At 39.4% G+C, this 17,058-nt stretch overlaps 1 protein-coding gene across 3 annotated transcripts in view; it reads left to right on the top strand.

Moving 5' to 3' along the window:
* The first annotated feature begins 1,138 nt into the window (after nucleotides 1-1,138).
* Nucleotides 1,139-17,058, top strand: part of LOC6528846 (cAMP-dependent protein kinase type II regulatory subunit) — a 31,623-nt gene continuing 15,703 nt past the window's right edge. Inside the window, exons 1-2 of one of the 3 annotated variants that reach the window (XM_039371362.1) lie at nucleotides 1,139-1,321; nucleotides 2,971-3,122. The gene's annotated coding sequence lies outside the window, so the exon portion shown is untranslated. The remainder of the gene's footprint in view (nucleotides 1,322-2,970; nucleotides 3,123-17,058) is intronic. The other 2 variants (XM_015198761.2, XM_002089842.3) reach the window with 2 other exon arrangements.

Raw genomic sequence — 17,058 nt, 5'->3', positions numbered from 1 at the left:
CCAGAGTTGGTATTTATCGATTAATAGTATTAATCGCCAAGTTTTTGAAATCTTAATTTCACTGCCGAGTTCTTAAATCTGATGCATTTAAATTCGATCTTCGATATATCGTCGATAAAAAAACAAAACCGAGTCTATCGGCGAAGAAAATGCTACGAATCCATTCGAAACTACCGAATTGCAAAGCATGTGCAGTTTTGGCAAAGACGAGATCCCTTCCATTGATGAAGCTGTGGCCTATCTAAAAGTCAGAGCAGTGGGCCGGAAAATAGACGACACATATGTATATGGCATACTGCGGCGCCATTATAAGGGAGTACCTGGCTAAGAAAAAACGAGTAACTTGCGGCGTCGAACTGACAGTGATGAAGGGAGCTATAGCGATGCACTTCGCAACATTGCACGCCCTTCCCCAGTGGGAAATGTCCGCTGTCAGACGATACAATGATAATATTGGCATGAAAAGTATCGCCCTTACGGGTGACCATTGGAAACCCCGATCGACTTGCCTCTGGATTTTAAAACATCTCATCCTGGTGTTTGTCTTTAATATGTTCTTTGGCATGTTCCTAATTGTATATAAAAATTGAATATAAAAAAAAAAAAAAAAAAAGATTTTATTCAATTGTGTTTGCTTATTACTCCTCCAAAATGGTGTATTAAAAACATTTGAGAATCAATAAGAAGCTTTCTAGCAAATTTTCCTTTAAAAACTGGAAAATCTAGTAATATAAGAAAATATATTTGTTTATCGTGACAGTTAAACCTTTTAGTAAATGGTATCAATAAAACACATAAAATGTTTATAAAGGGTGAATATGTTCTATTAAATTGTGTGTAATAGAAATGGATTTGCATTTAAATATAACATTGTTTTATTAAATGTTTAAGCTTTCTTTAGTTTGACAAATTATCAATTTCCTATATTTATTTATTCTTTTTCTAAATTTTTGAAATATGTATGTAAAGTCACCGTTGCAATACTGACGTTACAATTGCCCCGCTTTGGTATGTTCTTTAGTATTTTTACACCCGCGCGCGAGAAACCTAGCCGTGAGAGAGAGAAAACTTTCGCTAAGAGCGAGCTTTTGTGGGAGCACCAAGTCTATATAAGCAACCCGCAATTCAAAACTTTTTGTAATTTTTGCCTGACACGGAATCGGAATACAGAGGCTTCTGCTTGCGATATATTTCACCGTTCGCACTTGTTTACGTTTGCCATTAAAAATTTCCAAAAAAGCTACCGAGTAACATCGTTTGAATCGCCGGTGGCAAGGATATAGAACGTGTGCCGTTGTGCGTTGGTGGATCGCTGGAAAATGTGCGTTTTAATGTCGAAAAGGCAATTGCACCGAAGAGAAAAGCCCGAAAACCCAAAAAGCGTGCTCGCCAATTAACTCCAGCTTCGCGCCGCCCTCTGCCCCCGCCCCCTCACCTGTTCGCTCTGCACCTCTCGCTCTCTTCAATTGTGCAAGTGTATGTAAAAATGTGAGAGCAGAGAGCAACAAAAAAACCACACTACGTGCGCGTAATAAAAAACGAGGTGGGCTGTGGGCGGGCGGCGGTGTAGGCGGCCTGCCTCCCAATCCCTCCCCCGAAAATACAATATACATACATACAGAAATCTACCTATACGCTGCTGTTGTTGTTACTTGAAGGTTTTTTTCGGTGGGGGACAATCAATAAACACGAGAGCTGCGTGTAAAAAAGAGACAGCGAGTGCGGAGTGCAGGTGGAGAAAGGGGATCTCAAATGGGAGCGCGAAGAAAGAGAGAGGGGTCGAGAGAGGGGATTGCGCATATGATTCAAATGCCGGTTTTAAGAGCATTTTAAGTCTTTAACAAGTGCAGTGATCAATTAACTAATTAATTGTCCTAATCAGCAGTCATTCGATTTGCCAGATATCATATCTTGTTGGGATTTAACAATAGTTGGAGACAAGCTTGAAAAAAAGTGCAAATGCAATTGCAACTGCTACCTGCGTTATCGACTCCTATCGATATTCGGAAATTGGGTCACGGGCGGCAGCTTTGCAAGATGCCAATCAGAATTTGCCCCTACATTATTACAAGCCCAAGAAAGTCAAGCAAAAAAGTCAAATTTTGGGGGTAGCGTAGGAGTAGCAAGCAACGAGAAAATAAACAAAGATACATGCCTCAATTATACACAAAAACCAAAATGTTTATTAAGGCCAAATAAAATGAACAAATACATAAGCATAAAAATTAAAATTCCTAATTCTTTAAGCAGGTTTTGATACCTAATCACCTCAATTTTTTTCGCTAATTTGTGCTTCCTATTAGGTTTTGCAAAGTGACAACCACAATTCACCTATATATTATTTATAACCCAAAAAATGAATTGTGGTGGCTCGATGTAGCAATTCAAAAATAAACAATAATTGCATTTAAGCACACACGAAAACAAAAATGTTTATTCAAGCGAAAAATAATTTCGGGCACCCAATTAATTAAGCAGTTACATTGGCGAACAACACAAATGTTTTTCTTTAAAGTTTAAACAAAATCCTAGCAGAACACAGTTAAATATTGGTTTACGTGATCTTTGGCGTGTTATTATTATTTTTCGGATTTTGGAAAATTCCAGCAAGGCATCCTTATTAAACATAAAGCAAGTAAAGTGAAACCGAACAAAAAGTAATTACATGGACAAAAGTTCACCGTATTCAACCTAAAAAGAGAAAAAAATTGATAAACATGCGCACCAGTCCAATTAGTTTAATGGTTGAAGCTCGTCTTATTGGCGATATAAAAGTGTACAGCACGAAAACTAAAAATTCACTTAAATCTCAGTAAATACGAATCTAGCAATCAAAACCTAATAACCGAAATACTTTCAAAACATCAAACAACAGCGAAAGCGGCAAGAAACACCAACTTCAACCATCCAAAAATAAATGTAGTAAAACAAGGAAAATCCACGAAAGTAACAAATTAAATTTGGTTTTAGCCAAAAAAACGAGAGAGAGCTAAGGAACATAAAAAGGCGAGCGAACGAAGGAAGAGCCGGAGGAGCAGGTGAAACAGGTGGACGCAGGAGACCCACCCACCCGAAAGAAACCATCACCACCAGCAGGTGACAGCAAAGCAGCAGAAAGTCAGGTGAGTCTCGCGCCGCATTCGCGTTCGCATTGAAATCCATTCCATTCCGCTTCCCATTCTGCTGCCATTTGTGTTTGCTCCCCGTGCGATTAAATATTTCACGCGCTTATCAATTGCTCAAGGGTTGGCATTGCTTGATAAACAAACAACTAAGCAACTAAAGAGCAAACAGAAATTAAAAAGCCAGCAAAAGTCGCCTACTTTAGCCAGGCGAGGTTATACAGGTAGGGGGCGGGGATCGAGGTGCTCAGGAACCCACCGAGATATTCTATAATGAGCGCCACAAAATGGGTACTCGGGAAATAAATCAGTGAATACCCTCCAAAAGCTTTTATAGGAGCGAAAGGTTCTATCTTGTTACATTAAGATATTTGAAAATTTAAGAAAAGCATTCAAGTGCACTTGCACAATATAACTATGTAGTAGCAACAACGATTTAAGAAATGTATGCGTTATGCAGTTTAGTTGTTGGATCTATGTACATATATACAAACATATATATATATATATATATATATACTTCCGCTTTATATATATAAAGATATAGATATATATATATATATATATATACATATATACTTCGGCTTTAATATGCAATAAATAAATTCATAAAAACTTGATAAAAGGGTTGAACTTTATAAAAATAATAAATATACATACATATAAATGGTATAAATGCTACCGTAATAATTGGGTTGGAAACTAATTCGTAAAAACATTAATATACCCGTTAACTGTAAAGTAAAAGTGCTGATTCGTTATAAAGTGTGTAACCGGTACATGGAAGCGTTTTCGACAATATACTTTTTTTTTTATCATGTTCAATAGCCGAGTCGATCTGGCCATGTCCGTCCTTCTGAACGTAGAGATCTCAGTTACTATTAAATCTAAAACTTTGAGATTAGACATGCAGACATAGACGCAGCGCAAAGTTCCCTGATGTTGCCATGCCCAGTTTCGAAAAATGTGTTAAAGTTGTATTTTATTCTTTTATTTTTAGTTTGCCCATTTCTATCGATGGGCCAAAAACATTTTGGCCCCGCTACCTTTAGCGCCTACAAACCGCCCGAACTTCCATGAACACTCTTATAGAATTGCTGTTTATTTTTTGCCTTCGCCTGTAAACTTTCTCGTACGCACTCCCACTAGCTGAGTGACGGGTATCTGGTAGTCGAGGAACTCGACTATAGCGTTCTCTCATGTTTTTAAACTGAAAAACCGCTCGAAAACTAAATTCCCCAGTTATATTCCCGTAATCCGACTACATTTCCCGGTCTGAAAATCCTCTTTTCTTCTTTTGCCAACGAAATCCCGATAACAAATTCTGAGGCTCTTTCTCGATGAGCTTTATTTGCAATTAATTCCATTTTGTGTACTTGGCATTTTCGCCAAACAGGGAGACGAGAATAAGAACCCGGCAACACAGTTGGCCAAGAACCAAAGACGAGAGACAACCATCCATCAGCGGGAAAACACACAATTTCCAACCCAAATTCAATTCCAAGTTAAGAGGGCAAGATGTGGCCCGAATCTGTGCACACATACATAGATATATAGAGAAATCAGTGGCAGGACGACTTCAATGCGTATTCGATTCAATGCCCCGGGGCCACCACCCTTGAAAGGCCCTTATTCCGCTTATGGCCTCCGGACTACTCCCTCTCCCACTACCACTCCCACTTCCTTTCGGCAGCAGATTCCTGTCATGTCCTCGTTTCCTGGACCCGTGGAGCTTGTGGCCCGGCTTAGTTTCAGCTAGGATTCCTCGTTTATTGATTGATTTCCCGCATTCGTGGCCAGCCATAATGGGGCCCACCACGGGAATAAAAAGTCATCAATAATATTTGCTCAACACTGGGAAATGTTCTAAAAATATAACTTAAAAAACTGACAAATTGTAGTGAAGCCCACCCCCGAAAAGAAACTAATGAAAAAGTTGCCAGTCGGCTTAAGGGCATTTTTATTGACAGAAGTCCTTTGGCTTCCATTTATGTTTCATATTTTGTAGGTAGTCTGGAACTGGAATTGACAAGGGTGAACACAGCGGCACGTGAAAAACTCATCACAAAAACGAAAGGACAATAAAGGCGAGGAGCGCTCTTTATTGTCCTCGCTTTTGTTTTTATTCCCGTCTATATACATCTTTCTTTCCATTTTCTTTTATGCAAAACAATTGGCCGGGAAAATTGTTTTTCAATTCTGATTCGCAATTAATTTTGCAATCCAGAAATAGAACGCATCGCGTAAACAAAAGCAACGCGGCGTATGCGCAATATTTGCTGAATATTCAATTTCCACCTGGCCGAAAAACATGGAAATCAGCTTTGGTGCGCCGTCAAACTTAAGTTGATATTATTAATTAGTTGCACAAGTTTGTAAGTTCTGATTTGCGGTGATAATGCCTCGAAACTTTGACGGATGTTGATAAATTATGTGTAAATATGCAATGTTCATGCCCAAAGTGAGTCACACTCTTTTCGAAAAATTATTGCGCATAATTTGCGTCTTCTTCAAAAAGTGGCCAACAAATTTTTGGGGCTGCCTGAATAAATAATCATAATTCCCCCTCCGCTTTCCTGCACGACGCCCCAATCAAGCAAAAAAGCGAAATGAAAAGAAATATTCACACAGCGAAAATTTAATTGTTTGGCCAAAGGAAAGAAGAAACGAACGGAACGGAACGAAAACGGCCAATAAAAACCACGATCTTCGGCCAACAAAAAGCGAACCAACATTGAATCAAATCGCCCAACACTGCCTCTTTCGTTATGTACGTATATAGAGTGTGCTAAGGGGATCAGATTGCTATTCAAATTCGGGAGCTCTTAAAAAATTCCCTTTTTTATGCTTTGCTTCACCAATTAGGATACGAAAATCGATACGAGACAGCCGCAGAAACTAGACACATTATTAAGTGGTGATTACTTTTTTTTTATTTAAAAGTAATGGTTTTTTAATGGTTTAACATAGATGTAAGGTACTTAGCTTTTGAATACGCAGATTCGTTATAATTCGGGTATAATTGCCATCTTTTATGACATTCTTTAATAAATATATGCACTGTTCTTAACTTGAATTTTATGTGATTTAATTGATATAAACTTTGTGTTCCTATTTCTCCTCCTTTAAATTGCAAGTTAGTAAGCTAAAACTCCAAACGAATTTGTTTGTCAACTTCTGGCACTTTTGTGTGCCAAATGGGATTTACTTGTCGTGTTTTCGGGACGCCTCCCTCCATTACAGCTTCACTTTCTTAGCTCATTTGATTACACGAACTTGGGAAGTTTTCCCTAGTTTTCTTTTTGCTGCCGTCTAAGACCTTTTCGAACTAATTAAGAGGGCAACCGCATTTTGCTCTGATGGCAGGGCCAAAGCTTTCCTTGACTGGATGTCAGTCATTTGGCCTCCTCGCTCCCGGGAAACTTATCTTGATTAAGTTTTATATTTTTTCCCTCATACATACATGCACTTTTGCCAGACTATGTATATCTATATTGAATAAACGATAAACTTGCCGACCCGCGATAAGCGGATGCGGCACGTGAGGCCGAAACTATTATTAGATGAGTTCCAAATAGATTAAGTATACGCCGCCGTCAGCCAATTAACTGGCGATCTATGAGCTCATTGATCCCATGCGATTCGATTCGATCCAATCCAAACGGATTGCTTTCTCGGATGCGGTTTCAGTTTAGTTTTCCCAGGTTGTCAATATGCCACAGATGTCACTTCTTTTGGGGCAGCCGATGACAGCTCTCCTGAAATGTGTCATCGGCGAAAAAGCGAAGCTAAAAGCTGGCCCCATTTTCATTTCATTTTATTTGTGCCCGACGCGGTTTATTAGTCGTAAATTTCTGTGCGAAACTCATAAATTTCATTGTTTGTGTGGATTTTAATATGCACGCCGTTTTCCTGCAGCTCAGCAAAAAATGTCGAATGCTGAACGCTCGAATGAAAAATCAACCACCCACGTCTAGGATACTCAAGTGTTTGCATATAAGACATACATACATATGTCAGCAGTCTTCTGGTGGGCCACATTGACCCACTGAGTTTTCGTCTCGAGTCTGTCTCAATCTGAAATCCCCGGCGACTGATAACTTATCTAGCGCCCACTGACGCATTTGCGTGGACTTACTTATATCTAAAGTCTTGGCTTATCATATATATTCAAGCAGATATCTCTTATGTGCATGCTAAGTAGGTTTGGTACTTTATTCACATCAGCTATTTCTGTGTCATTGTGACTGTGCTTAGTGAAATATTTTAAAGATTGTTTAAAAACTCTCCCTGTAAAGCTATATATACAATATTTAATTTAAAATATCTTTTTAGCTTATCTACAAGGTCAGAGCTTATCATTTTATCGAGCACTTGTGTGTGTGTGCTGGCAAAATGAGTATGATTTGATGACGCCTTTTGGCTGATGACACCTGCGGTTGCGAGTCCTCACTAATTAGAAAAACTTTTCTAGTACAGTGGTAACTTTTAACTTTTGTTGATTGCAAAACTTTGCTTTTCATAGTGGCCAGGTGAGCGGGCTCTACCGCTTTGGGGGGTGGGTGGTCGGGGTGCTGGTGGTCGGAAATGATTGACTGGCTGATGGGCAGCGGAATTATCTGGCTGCTGTTGCTGGTCTCTTTCACTTTCAGACCGCTCCACTCACGCACTTTATCTCACGAAACTTTGACTTTAATCGATTTAACAATTTTTCCCTTAACCCCTGTTGGCCCCCAATAACCCAGCCCCCACAAGCCCCCCTCTCCCCGAAGGCCAGCTGACGAGCTTGTTGTGTTGCCCACAGGCAAACATCAAAAGTCAAGCAGCTGCGTGACGTCAATTGGAGCCACGAAGCGAAGGCCACCGGAGTGGCGGGTGGGGGGCGGTTGTTTCCCCCGTCTTATGGAGAGTGTGGTCAAAAGAACGGCCCACACATCCCGCACACACCAAACCGGGCCGGCATTACTTCTATTTGCCCACGTACAGTGTGTAATCTTCGAGCGATTGACGATGTACTGCTCCCCAGATACATATATTCCATATGACTACATGTGGCTGTTCGAGAAATTGGACAATTGTTTTAGATTCGACTGCGACTGCTCAAGCGAAAGCTAGTTATTTTCTGCTCAAGCATGGCTGGCAAGGTAAACAGTTTGAGCAGAGTTACATGGCATGTTGACCAGTTCGAGATATGTTCACTTAAAAATCAAACCAAAACAACCTAAACAAAGTGTAGACTACGGTGATATTTCTTGTTTAGTTGATAGTTAGTAAATGGTATTTAATGTACCATACATTGTACAAATTATTTGGCACCAACATGCACAAAGAGTTACAATGCCCTTTACTCTTACATAAAAGAAAACGGTAGTAATTTTAAAACTAATAAGCGAGCCTTATGAGGTCCCTTCTAATTAACTTTCCCAGATCCCAGCTTGGTTAGAGGGTGCGAGAAATAGCTTTAAAGTATCCCCCTTGATGATGTTCAAAGGAAAGCTCAACCCACCTTGGCAAACAGAAAACCCGCCTGACATTCGGTGTATTTATGAAATACTCGGGTGACCTCTTCTCGGAATATTCTTTTATACAACTGCCCACACATGGCCGATTTTCGGGCATCCTAATTGATAATTTAAGGGCTATCTGTCTAGCCCCACACTCCAGAAGCCCGGGGACTCGAGATTGCAAATTGGGGAGAAGTCGTCGGCTTAATTTATTTCTCTTTGAATCCGGCTGCAGGGCCCCAAGACATTGCAGGCAATTTAATTATGGAATATTTATTCAAGTGAGATGTGAAATCTGTTTTATTATTTAATCCTCTGAGCATTTCTCCCCTGTGGAAACTGGAAAAATGAAGTTCTCTGCTGGTTTTTCTGGTAATATTTTGGCAAGGCAAATTGTTTTCTGCATTTTCGGGAGTAGGTTCGTTTTTCTCTTTGTTTGTCGTTTCGAAGATTATTTACTTATGCTCTGAACCCATTGTCCTCGTCCATGTTTCTATACTATCTCTCTTGTTCGGTGAATTGGGTTTTTTATTTGCGCTTTGTCCCTTTTTAGAAAAGGTCCTGGACCTTTGATTTATTGTCATGCGGCTTAAAATGTTGAAACATGCTTAAAGCACGCGCAAGTTCATCGAAAATTTGACTCTGCAACTTCCTTCTTTCCAGCCAACCTTTTTCACTGTCTACCTTATGTTTTTTCTTCCCCCAAGTCTTTCGAACAACATTATTTTTTAGCAGAAAAGTTTGGCCAAACTCTGCCACATGTAATGGCCATAAAGCAGCACTGGCAAGGTCGGTAGAAAATAAAACAACTGAGCTGAGTAAATTTAATTTTTCATGCCAAGCAGCCGGGGCTGGAAAGTGAAAATATTTGCCAGGATGGGATAGGATATAGGTCCTGGGGGCATAAAAATCCCAGATATATGTTGCGCTTTTGTGGGCTGACTCTTTATACGATATAAGTGTGTATATATGTATGATTGTGGTGCACATATGCAAGCTGTATGGTGCCACACCCACGGAAAAATATACCCAAACTCGCAGAACATATGCAACCCATAAATAAACATAAGTTGTCGCTGGTGCTCCCGTTTCGCTGCTCTTTTTCTTTATGGCCACCAAGTAAGTGCTTTCTTTTCCCCATTTGGATATATGTACATATTTAAATATATATATATATATATTTACATATGTATATAATTTCCATTGTTGTTGCGGTTGAAAGGGAGTGCAAAAAAGATAAAATTTTGTGTGGGTCGGAAATCGAAGGAGGGCCGTCAATTGTGTTTTATTTTACAGACCCTCGACAGCTTCTGAATTTAAATATTTTCTGTTGGCTCTATTTGGCTCCGTTTGTAGTTTTTACCGCTTTTTAATGAGCCTGCCAGCTTATTACTTCGATGATTTCTTTCCTGCCTGCATTGCATTTTATTGATTATTTATTAAAGGTATATTAAACAGTTTTAAAACCTGCATTCTATGCAATGTTCCTTTTTGTAAAAAACTAAACTAACCTTAAACTAAACTAAATATGAAGTTTGCAAATTTATTTAGGAAATATTGATATTTGTTAGATATTTATAGTGTTTTTCTACGTTTTTTGTTCACCATGCATATCATACTTCAGTTCAATTCAACTTCAATTGAAAAGAATGTCAAATTGAATGTGCTTTATAGCGAGATTATTTAATTAACATTTAACTTTCGATTCATTTTTTTAATCCTTTGATTTGCTGACAAATTAATTTTGTGGCAAAAAAAAAACACTTTAATCTTTTAGCTGGTGTAATTATTTAGGTATCATCGCATCGTTTAGCATTTATTTAGATATCAATTAAAATATTTTCCCAGCCACTTTTTCGGACTTCTATCACCGCACGGAATCGTCATTTGTTTCGGCACTTTTTGTTGGCCCGATACGCTGCTAATTATGCAATTAATTTGCGGCCTTTTTCAATGGCTTGTGTCTAATCACTGTGTCATTGGTTTGGGGCGCACATATTTCGAGTTAAGTGCTCGAGTACCCGAATCCGTATATTTCTGGTACTCGGCGTGGAATGGCGTGAATTTCTGAGTGATTTGAATATTTAAATATGCATTCAGTCACTCGTTAGACGAGTGTTGACTAAATGGCCTTAGTTTTATTTATCGCACCACAAATGTCACTCGAGCGTTTCAAATGCCTTGCATACTTTTTTCAAGCATTATTTGGTCGTTGTTTTTGCACTGACAGGTGTTACACGTCATCGGCTTATGAATCGGCACGGCTTTACTTTTTCCAACGCTCGAATTGTCCGATTGTTTTTTGCTGCATATGCATTGGCTTTTATTGGCTTGCAATGGCTTTCCCAGCGCACCGGGCTAATTCTAAGTGCCAATTTAGTATGGCCCAAAGCAGGACAGGCACTCGGTGTCACCGCCAGTTGCGATTGCAGCACTATAACAGCCTTGTTCGCCTTGTCAACCTCACTTCCTGCCACTTGGAAGTACAGGCCGAGTTCCATAAGTTGGATACCATTTCTATATTTTTTAGTTCTTCGAACAAAGAATGTAACACAATCTTTTACAGTTTTAATAGAGTATTTAACAACTAATTTTTCTTTAATGTAATTTATATTTAAAGCTAGAAATTTATCTCATTTTAAACAACGATTTGAAACAGAATTTGAATGAACCAAATGATTTAACAAAAATATATTTAAAAATGTACTATTATACTTTGTAACTATATATACATATGTCAGATGTAAAACACCTCCTTGTTTGAAAATTTATCATTTAAATTCATCAAATAGGTATAGAACCTCTATCGTCTATTTAAGGAATAACCCACAATATGCTCTGGCTTTCAATTGTTTATTCTCAAAAATAGTTTTGGGCCCATTATTACTTGAAAACGTAATTTGCGGAAAATCGGGTTAATCGAGTTGACCTGTAAGTACAGACACATGACGTCACCGTCTCCTTGTTGGCTAAGTGATTTCCAATGCAGTCGGCAATGCAGGCCAAGTGGGGAGGGCTGAGAGAGTGGAAGGGGATATGGATCTGGATCTGATTTGCATAAATGTCGGGCGGACGGTGGATAATAAAGTGGCGAGTGGCTAGAGCTGCGACCATGGGAGCCTCATGCATGCATATCGTCAAAATGGCACAGACCGAAACACAAAATTTGCGTTCGCTTAGCACATTTCGCACATTAACCCACATGCGAAAAATGGGGGACGGCCAAGGAAAGCCTTGTTTTGTCTATTGTTCACGTTCTTTTTTGCCATTTTCAAGGCAGAAACCTTTCTCAAACAGCTTTTTGCATAATTATCCAGAAGGTAGAAGCGAAAACATCCAGCAAGGCGACCTGGTTACAAAAAGCACACATTCAAGTGCTTATATTTAGATATTTCACCTAGGAATAATTACAGCCCGCTTGCAAAGCTTACAGTTTATTTAACTCGTCCCCTTGTTTGAGGACTAATTAATTGAGTTGGCTTAATTGCGATGCGTAGCTGGGCCTACCAAAATTATATATACTCTTATGTACATATCTGCGCATTGCATCTATGTGCTTGAACTGAAATCTGGGATGGCACAATGTATGCTGCAGTAATTGTCAAATTGCAAATCCAAAGTGCGGCTTTTGTATCTCGAGTTGTAGAACAATGGTCATGTTGTCTGTAATCGGAAGTTGGCAAGGATTCATTTGCTTGACGTCATTAATTCAATGGGAAATGCACCGACAGGTCCTACAAACTCAAAACATGTTAAATAAATAAATTGTAGAACATGAAACGTGCAATCTCATTAAAACCTTCTCATAATCAAAGTTTTCTGCTCCTACAGAGTTGTTAATTGCGTTTTGGAACACTTTTAATTATCGGTGAATACGCACTCCGGAGCAAACACCAGAGCAGATAATATCCACAAATTGGCCTGTTTTGCGCTGTTTGCCCGCCTGTGTAGTGTAGTAATCCGTGTTTTGGGCCTTTTAGTTTATCGTCTTGAATTGGGCAACGGCAATCAATGCGCCAAGCGAACTGGAACAAAAAACACTCAGCCACTCGGCTTTTGTTGCTATTTGCCGCGTGTTTCTGCTTTTATCTATACTGCCATGTTGTTAATTGCCGAAAAACTTGGGGCGCAAGTTTTGCTTTTCTTCACGTTTTGTTATTCGCTTTTCAGTATTTCTATTTTTCCACCCAATGTTTTTTTTGCCTTTTGCCGGGCTTGTTTGCTTTGAGCACGCGCCGTTAAAAACTGCCACGCGCAACAAATTTTTGGGAGATGGTTCGAGGAAAAGGAAGAATCGTGTTTGAAATTAAACTGAGAAAACGACAGGCGAATAGAATCTAGGAACGTTTTTATGGTGTAAGAGCGGCAGCAGCAACAAATGTAGATAAACGTTTTGTTACAACACATAATCGCTTTTCCTAGGGTGGCTTCAGATACAGATACAAGCACATCCGTTTACTCACACACCGAAGGGTGGAAGGCACAGTGAGCACTCTGTATGGCGCAACTGGGTAGTAATCTTCTGCGATATTTTCGTGCTGGTGCAGCTTTCATTTTGAAACAACATTCTCATCGCATAGTTACCTTTGGAAATAAAAGTACAATTTAGCGAGGCAGATTTCATATGGCCGGTATTGCTTCCATAAAAGCGCGTTCCTAGGGCTCACTGTACTCACTGGGAAGGTACTCGCGTTTTATGTATCCGCGGGTAGAAGCTGTTGCTTTTGCCGCTGCCACCTTTAAAAGTATCTGAATCTCCATCTGCAGACAAGTATCTGTATCTGCTGCCGCCCCAGCGAGCAGGTAACATAATTGCTCACTAATTTAACGCTAATGGACATCAATTTCAGCATCCATCCAGCAGTTTATCATTCTGGCCATAATCGCCTGATGGCCGGAAGGATCGAAGGGATGCTGCCTTAAAATTGTGCGTAGATAGCATTGGGAATTTAAATATTCATAGCCAACAGATTGCATGTCCTAAATGAAAGTGAGAATCTGACGGGTCTTTGACAAATTCATATGATATACTTGGAAGTCCGAACTAAGCAACTTGTTAATCAATTGCGAAATAGATTCTGGAGTCTGGCTTAAAGAGGACATCTTTAAAGGTCCTCAGCTATTAAAAATTCTCTTTTAATTAATTAATTGAAACGGGATAAAATTAACATGTAAAATAAGTTATCTTATCTTCTATGTTAAAGCAAGTATTCCCTAATACTTAGAATTTGCCAGACATATTTCAGAAAATTGTTTAGCGTTTTGTGCATCTTGCAAATCGTCTTCAAATCCAATAGATTAAAAAATAATTGAATTGACTCCAGACCGAAGCGTGAAGCTAAGAGCAGAGAACCATTGAGACCGGGGATCTGGCCAGGAAAAAGCCCAGAGATGGCAAAGGTTAACTGATAAGTCGTTGTCTCAGTGCCACCATAACCCCACTCATTCCGGTTGAAAATTGAATGCGAAAAGCGACTTGCACACATACATATATACATATATAGGCATGCCTCGATATAAAATCGTGTGTATGCCCTGGAGAATTTTCTTTTTCGCCTCGCGTGGGCTGTAAAATTCCTTTTGACAGCTTTAAGAGTTCCGTCCCGTTGTAAAATCCATATGTACGTACACTGGGAAAAATATCAAAATATATACAACATACAAATACTATAGAGAACCCGTTATATTTTAAATTACATATTTTCCTTCCCAATTTCTGTTCATAAGCCACTCCCATCAGCGGAGTGACGGATATCTGATAATCAAAGATATAGTCGACTACAGCGTTCTCTCTGTAAGAGTAAAAGGGTATTCTAAACTCCTTGGAAATTACATACATACAGGTAGAAGGAAGCGCTTCCTACCCTACAAAGTATAAATATTCTAGCCGAGTCCATCTGTCCATGTCCGTCTGTTTTCCCTTCTGTCCATCCGTATAAGCGTCGGGATCTCAATAACTTTAAAAGCTAGAAAGTTGAGATTAAGCATGCAGATTCCAGAAAGATAGACAGGTTTGTTTTCGCCCACATTTTAACAAATTATTTTTATTATTTTCATATTATTTTTTGACTCACTAACGCCAGCCAAGCAAACAAATCTGCCATGACCTTACTTTTGAAAAAAAAATGTATTTTGTTTTAATTGTTTTTTCAATTTCTATCGATATGCACAAAAATTTTTACATTTCTCGTTTGCACTCCACAAGCTGATAAACGGGTATCTGATATTCGGGAAACTCGACTATAGCGTTCTCTCTTGTTTAAATTGTATTTTCTCTCTGTTAAAATGTACACATAATTCCTATTTCAAAGGGCTTTGGAAAAGTGTGAGTCAGCAAACCGCATCCGCCCGATTTCTTCCTGCCTTTTCACCAATTTTCCTCGCATTTTCCATCCGTTTAGAGAGCGCCCGTCATTACGCATACGACATGTGTTCTGCTGGGCGTTAATAAATCAATACCCAGACGTCGTATTTTGACAAACATTTTCAAGCTGATGACCTTTTTACTTTAACGTCAGAGAAAGAGACGGCACCCTGCACCCCCTGGGGCGTGTGGCAGAGAGGGAGAGAGGTAGAGAGCAGCGACAGTTGCAGAAACAAATAAGAAATTCGCCATTAAAGTTGCGTGACGAAGTGAAATTTGCGTCAAATACTCGTGGGACTCCTTCTTCTTCTTGTCCAGAATAAACATATATACTCTACATACCTACGTATACGTGGAGTCCTCCCACTTGGAGCAAACGACCCAAAAGTCTGAACCTCTCGTCATGTGGCGCATTTTGAGCTCAAGTGCCGGCGGCGCCCTGGAGTATGCCCTGAAATTGCTTTGATGTGGATGCGATACGTTGTTGTCAAAATACTAACATATAAATAACGTATATATTCATAGGGGGATGGGTGTAGCCAAGCCCCCCGCCTGGGGCCCAAATGTCAACGGGAATTAAGTGCTCGCCGCCTTATTTTTCCGCATCTCGAGCTGCCACTTTGACGCATTGACCGGAAGAGGAAATCTTTTCCCAGAAAATTTGAATCGAGGTTCGAAAGATAAACATCGCTTTCAGGGCCACAGGAAAATATTAAAGCAACAGAGGACAGGTAATATTGGGGAAATGCTTTCAGCAGCAAAGTGATTCCCATTTAATTGGTGCTTCTGGGGTAAAATTAAACGTTGTTGCAAACTTTGGCTCAAACTTTTTAAAATATTTCCGAGCATAGGAAAATTCCGAAGCGGGGAAGCCTGGTAGAGCCAACTCTAAAATAGAACAAGAGAGAACGCTATAGTCGAGTTTCCCGACTTTCTAATACCCGTTACTCAGCTAGTGGAAGTGCGAAGCTAGTCAACACTGACAGTTTTTGGCGGTTTGTGGGCGTTAGAGTGGGCGTGGCAAAAAGTTTTTTGGGTAATCGATAAAAATTTACAAGACTAATACAAAAATTAAAAAATATCAAAACATTTTTCAAAAGTGTGGGCGTGGCAGTTTTTAACGGTTTGTGGGGGTTAGGGTGGGCGTGGCAACATGAATAAAACTTGCGCTGCGTCGATGTCCCTGGAGTCTGTGTGCTTAATCTCAACCTTCTAGCTTTTGTAGTTCCTGAGATCTCAGCGTTCATACGGACGGACAGACAGACGGACAGACGGACGGACATGGCCAGATCGACTCGGCTATTGCTTCTGATTAACAATATATGGTCGGAAACGCTTCCTTCTGCCTGTTACATACTTTTCAACGAATCTATTAAACCCTTTTACTCTACGAGTAACGGGTATAATAATATTACAGACGAAATCTGTTCGGGAATAAAATTAAAGTTTGTAAAGCACAACAAAGTACAGCAGGCAACATTGTGCGTGAAACCTAATGAAAAACAGATTGGAACATTGTAAAATACGGATTTCAAGTTTAATGAAATCGTGTTTACCCCAAAATATTCAATCAGGATGCAATTTTCAGAGAATATTAAAAATTGTTTTCATATTAGCTGGCTGTTGTCATACAACCCAACTATGAAATAGTTATGCATAGATTTCATTAAAACCTATGGTAAAGGAAAACATAATTACAATACCAAGTAAGGGATACACAAAAAAAGGAGTAATAAAACTCGAAAGTACATGAAAATTGCTACCAAAAATCAATTAAAATTCAATTTCGGACTTTGTCTGAGACTTTTTCACAAATCCTGTCGCAATTTCAAGTTTTCAAGATTTTCCCATTTTGGCTATCAGTTTCATTAGTGTCCTAATTGCATACTGTTCAGAGTCATGAAATAATAATTGAGGCAATGGCTGGCCCGTTCTGGGCAGATCCCCTTCATATGAATCTATGGGGTGAAACAATAGGCAATGACACTGCACTTGAGCTGTGGCCTTGCTGGAAAATCCCTTTCTTGGAGGACCAAATTTTCTTCTGCCGTTCTGCCATTAAAACACT

The sequence above is a fragment of the Drosophila yakuba genome, chromosome 2L (assembly GCF_016746365.2).
Source record: "Drosophila yakuba strain Tai18E2 chromosome 2L, Prin_Dyak_Tai18E2_2.1, whole genome shotgun sequence".
NCBI lineage: Eukaryota > Metazoa > Arthropoda > Insecta > Diptera > Drosophilidae > Drosophila > Drosophila yakuba.
The sequence above is the reverse complement of the archived record's forward strand: the minus strand, read 5'-3'. Positions and strand labels throughout refer to the sequence as shown.